Source organism: Pleurodeles waltl, chromosome 1_2, assembly GCF_031143425.1.
Source record: "Pleurodeles waltl isolate 20211129_DDA chromosome 1_2, aPleWal1.hap1.20221129, whole genome shotgun sequence".
NCBI lineage: Eukaryota > Metazoa > Chordata > Amphibia > Caudata > Salamandridae > Pleurodeles > Pleurodeles waltl.
Window position 1 is genome coordinate 1,236,490,033 of NC_090437.1, and position 5,150 is coordinate 1,236,495,182.

General features: G+C 43.1%; 1 non-coding gene across 1 annotated transcript; it reads right to left on the minus strand.

The window, feature by feature from the left end:
* Nucleotides 1–4,763: 4,763 nt before the first annotated feature.
* On the minus strand, nt 4,764–4,904 carry LOC138257613 (small nucleolar RNA SNORA16B/SNORA16A family). Its single transcript, XR_011198386.1, has one exon. It is a non-coding gene; the product is annotated as a small nucleolar RNA SNORA16B/SNORA16A family (small nucleolar RNA).
* Nucleotides 4,905–5,150: the final 246 nt, after the last annotated feature.

Sequence of the window (5,150 nt, forward strand, 5' to 3'; positions counted from 1 at the left end):
GGGGCATATCCTGTCGCGGGCGCTAGGCCTATCCACACAAGTGAGGTATCATTTTTATCGGGAGACATGGGGGAACGCTGGGTGGAAGGAAATTTGTGGCTCCTCTCAGATTCCAGAACTTTCTGCCACAGAAATGTGAGGAACATGTGTTTTTTTAGCCAAATTTTGAGGTTTGCAAAGGATTCTGGGTAACAGAACCTGGTCCGAGCCACACAAGTCACCCCTCCTTGGATTCCCCTAGGTCTCTAGTTTTCAGAAATGCACAGGTTTGGTAGGTTTCCCTAGGTGGCGGCTGAGCTAGAGGCCAAAATCTACAGGTAGTCACTTTGCTAAAAACAGCTCTGTTTTCTGTGATATGTCCACGTTGTGTTTTGGGGCATATCCTGTCGCGGGCGCTAGGCCTACCCACACAAGTGAGGTATCATTTTTATCGGGAGACGTGGGGGAACGCTGGGTGGAAGGAAATTTGTGGCTCCTCTCAGATTCCAGAACTTTCTGCCACAGAAATGTGAGGAACATGTGTTTTTTTAGCGAAATTTTGAGGTTTGCAAAGGATTCTGGGTAACAGAACCTGGTCCGAGCCCCGCAAGTCACCCCTCCTTGGATTCCCCTAGGTCTCTAGTTTTCAGAAATGCACAGGTTTGGTAGGTTTCCCTAGGTGGCGGCTGAGCTAGAGGCCAAAATCTACAGGTAGTCACTTTGCTAAAAACAGCTCTGTTTTCTGTGATATGTCCACGTTGTGTTTTGGGGTATATCCTGTCGCGGGCGCTAGGCCTACCCACACAAGTGATGTATCATTTTTATCGGGAGACGTGGGGGAACGCTGGGTGGAAGGAAATTTGTGGCTCCTCTCAGATTCCAGAACTTTCTGCCACAGAAATGTGAGGAACATGTGTTTTTTTAGCCAAATTTTGAGGTTTGCAAAGGATTCTGGGTAACAGAACCTGGTCCGAGCCACACAAGTCACCCCTCCTTGGATTCCCCTAGGTCTCTAGTTTTCAGAAATGCACAGGTTTGGTAGGTTTCCCTAGGTGGCGGCTGAGCTAGAGGCCAAAATCTACAGGTAGTCACTTTGCTAAAAACAGCTCTGTTTTCTGTGATGTGTCCACGTTGTGTTTTGGGGCATATCCTGTCGCGGGTGCTAGGCCTACCCACACAAGTGAGGTATCATTTTTATCGGGAGACGTGGGGGAACGCTGGGTGGAAGGAAATTTGTGGCTCCTCTCAGATTCCATAACTTTCTGCCACAGAAATGTGAGGAACATGTGTTTTTTTAGCCAAATTTTGAGGTTTGCAAAGGATTCTGGGTAACAGAACCTGGTCCGAGCCACACAAGTCACCCCTCCTTGGATTCCCCTAGGTCTCTAGTTTTCAGAAATGCACAGGTTTGGTAGGTTTCCCTAGGTGGCGGCTGAGCTAGAGGCCAAAATCTACAGGTAGTCACTTTGCTAAAAACAGCTCTGTTTTCTGTGATGTGTCCATGTTGTGTTTTGGGGCATATCCTGTCGCGGGTGCTAGGCCTACCCACACAAGTGAGGTACCATTTTTATCGGGAGACTTGGGGGAACATAGATTAGCAAAACAAGTACTATTGCCCCTTGTCTTTCTCTACATTTTTTCCTTCCAAATATAGGAGTGTGTGTAAAAAAGACATCTATTTGAGAAATTCCCTGTAATTCACGTGCTACTATGGTCACCCCGGAATTCAGAGATGTGCAAATAACCACTGCTCCTCAACACCTTATCTTGTGCCCTTTTTGGAAATGCAAAGGTTTTCTTGATAGCAATTTTTTACTCCTTATATTTCAGCAAATGAATTGCTGTATACCCGGAATAGAATGAAAACGCACTGCAGGGTGCAGCTCATTTATTGGCTCTGGGTTCCTCGGGTTCTTGATGAACCTACAAGCCCTATATATCCCCGCAACCAGAGGAGTCCAGCAGACGTAACGGTATATTGCTTTCTATAATCTGACATTGCAGGGAAAAGTTACAGAGTAAAACGTAGAGAAAAATTGATGTTTTTTTCACCTCAATTTCAATATTTTTCTTTTTCAGCTGTTATTTTCTGTAGGAAACCCTTGTAGGATCTACACAAATGACCCCTTGCTGAATTCAGAATTTTGTCTACTTTTCAGAAATGTTTAGGTTTCTGGGATCCAGCATTGGTTTCATGACCATTCCTGTCACTGACTGGAAGGAGGCTGAAAGCACAAAAAATTGCACAAATGGGGTATGCCCCAGTAAAATGCCAAAATTGTGTTGAAAAATTGGGTTTTCTGATTCAAGTCTGCCTGTTCCTGAAAGCTGGGAAGCTGCTGAGTTTAGCACCGCAAACCCTTTGTTGATGCCATTTTCAGGGGAAAAACCACAAGCCTTCTTCTGCAGCCACTTTTTCCAATTTTTTTGAAAAAAACGAAATTTTCACTGTATTTTGGCCAATTTCTTGGCCTCCTTCAAGGGAACCCACAAAGTCTGGGTACCGCTAGAATCCCTAGGATGTTGGAAAAAAAGGACGCAAATTTGGCTTGGTTAGCTTATGTGGACAAAAAGTTATGAGGGCCTAAGCGCGAACTGCCCCAAATAGGCAAAAAAAGGCCCGGCACAGGAGGGGGAAAAGGCCTGGCAGCGAAGGGGTTAACATTTCAATTATTTTTTATTTAAATCAGTTTGTGAAATACAATTTCATAGTATACTTGTCTGAATGTTTCTGTATTGTTTTGCATTTAAAATCAATGAATATGCTAATACCGGGTCTCTGGCTTTCAATGATTCAGTCGGTGCCCCATGTATTTCAGTTAGGATTAATCGGGGTCCACAGAACTCAGGCACTAAAAACCTCTGTTTGAGAGTTACGTTTAAGAACCGCCGGCCTAAAGCAATGCAATCCAATTATTCATTGACAAATACGAATTATTGCAACATTGTGTTCAGAATCACTGCGCCTCCAGTAGGGTTACAAACAACAAAGTACTGTCAATACGTGCAATTAGTACACAAGGTCTCCATTTAATGTGCTCCACAGAGTTCAGTAAAATCAGTGTCACCACACACAAAGTTGTATCGTCATTCACACCACTATAAAAAGTAAATTGGAGTAATCTTCATGCCTTACCTTGACTAGCACCCAACGCAGGTGAAGACCTATTTTTATCCTTAATAAAAAAAATAAAAAAAATAATAAAATAAAAACTAGTCTGGTTGAACTCCCAAGGTCAACCCAGGGCACAATGACGTCCTGTTACAGTGCATTTAGGGTCACCACAAGTCAGTAACCCATTGTCTAAAGCTGGACATTAGCAGCGCACTATAGCAAGACAACGCAGGATAAGTAAAACTCACCCACACCGTACGATTAATGGAAGCGTTGTGCCTTCAGAGTTTCATAATCAACACAGCATAGCCTGTGTGGTGCATGAACGTGTCATCACAAGGCACCAAGCCCAGTGACAGGATGCAATGCAGTGAATCGCAGAGCATTCGAGCTGCTTTACTGAGCACGGACTGCAATGAGCGATTTACAGGCCCAGCAATGCTAACCTCGCTAAACAAGTGCTTCCAAGAAATTATGTGGCACACTGACATCTTTGAAGTGGCAATGGCACGGTAAACCGGAGTCAGGCATCAACTCACCTTCACGCATCACCCACGAGGCACAGGGCCCTTCTCATCGCCTGGCGCTCAATATATAACAGAAGTGGCCAAAGGATTTTTGTAATCAATATCCGACCTAAAGTCTTATGTTGAGCATCAGAATCCACGCCCACCATATGTAATTACCCAGACAAATTGTCTACCTAGCATATTAACAGCATGGTATGTGTAAGAGGTACAACTGCTTCAACCAGGTTAAACAAAAGGCCTTAATAGTAGAAAACAGAAAGGTTTTTGCAACACATCTTGGATGTAAAAACTGTACTATTAGTCCTTCATTGCAGTTGTAGGAGGGTAGAGTGACTGCACATGCAGATATGATCTGCCAAGGACCACCCACCTTACTCTTGCATGACGTTGGAGATGCTTCAGCTACCTTAAAGCTAAATTCCTCGGTTGTCATGCAGGCCAGCACCACAGCGCTACTTGCTTAAAATATAGGAGTGGGGACCTAATTCGAATTTAAAGCCAGAGACAGGGCCACTGGAGTTATGTGCCAGGTGAGGGCCACATTATGCAGCAAGGTTGAGTAAATTATGTGGCAAGAAAGGGAAGTTATGCGACGACAAAAAGGCAAATTATACGGCGTAATGTAACACTATGTGACAGTATTACTTAAATATGTTGGCATTTTACACGTTTTAACACTGTACTTTGGTTGCCCCTCATTAGTACCAGTGTTACACCCACATAAGCAACAGAGGCGACGAGTCACCCTTTACAACTTGCCTTTAACTGCAGGGCAACAGATTGCATTGCTTTTAGCAACCTTTGAACTATGAGCTAGAAGACATTTTGTTAAAATCTGCAGAGATGATGGATTATATAGTAAATTAAGATAAAACATCGTGGTCCTACAATTCCAGTGGCCCTCACTCAATTATAAAATGTTATTCAGCACATACGTTTCCTATAGAATACACAATTCAAGCCTTACCAAATGTATTTGAATAAATAGTTTTTACCTCCTTTTTGGCATCTCATTCAGGCATCTGCCTACAAAAAACACCTACAGTATTAAGCTAGCAAGCCCAAACGCCATGTAGCCCCACTCCGAGTACCAAGAGCACTAGTTTAAGTCAGTTATGTACTTTTCTGAAATGATGCTCCCCAGTTTCCCTCCAATGTTGCCAGTCCACTACACAGCAAGTGGAAACTAGGGACAGTCAAAAGGAACAGTTGCTCTTGGCGCCTATTTGACAACACCAGCCAGACAGTTTACTGCTAGCATGACTTTGATCTGGGCCTGCATCAAAACCACAAGCAAACGTGGTAAGTCAACACAATAACCAAACTCACGGCAACATACAAGGTAAAGGAGTTTTAACTATCCTATAACTTCTAGTAACGTTCCAAAACAAGTGGATATTAAAAAAAATAAAAGCCCGTGTTTTTTAAAAAAAAAAGAGAGAAAAAATGTTTTAATTGCAAAAAAAAAAGTTTTGTTTTACATTAGTCATGATTTCCACTAGAAACAACCGAGTAGATAGTAGAGT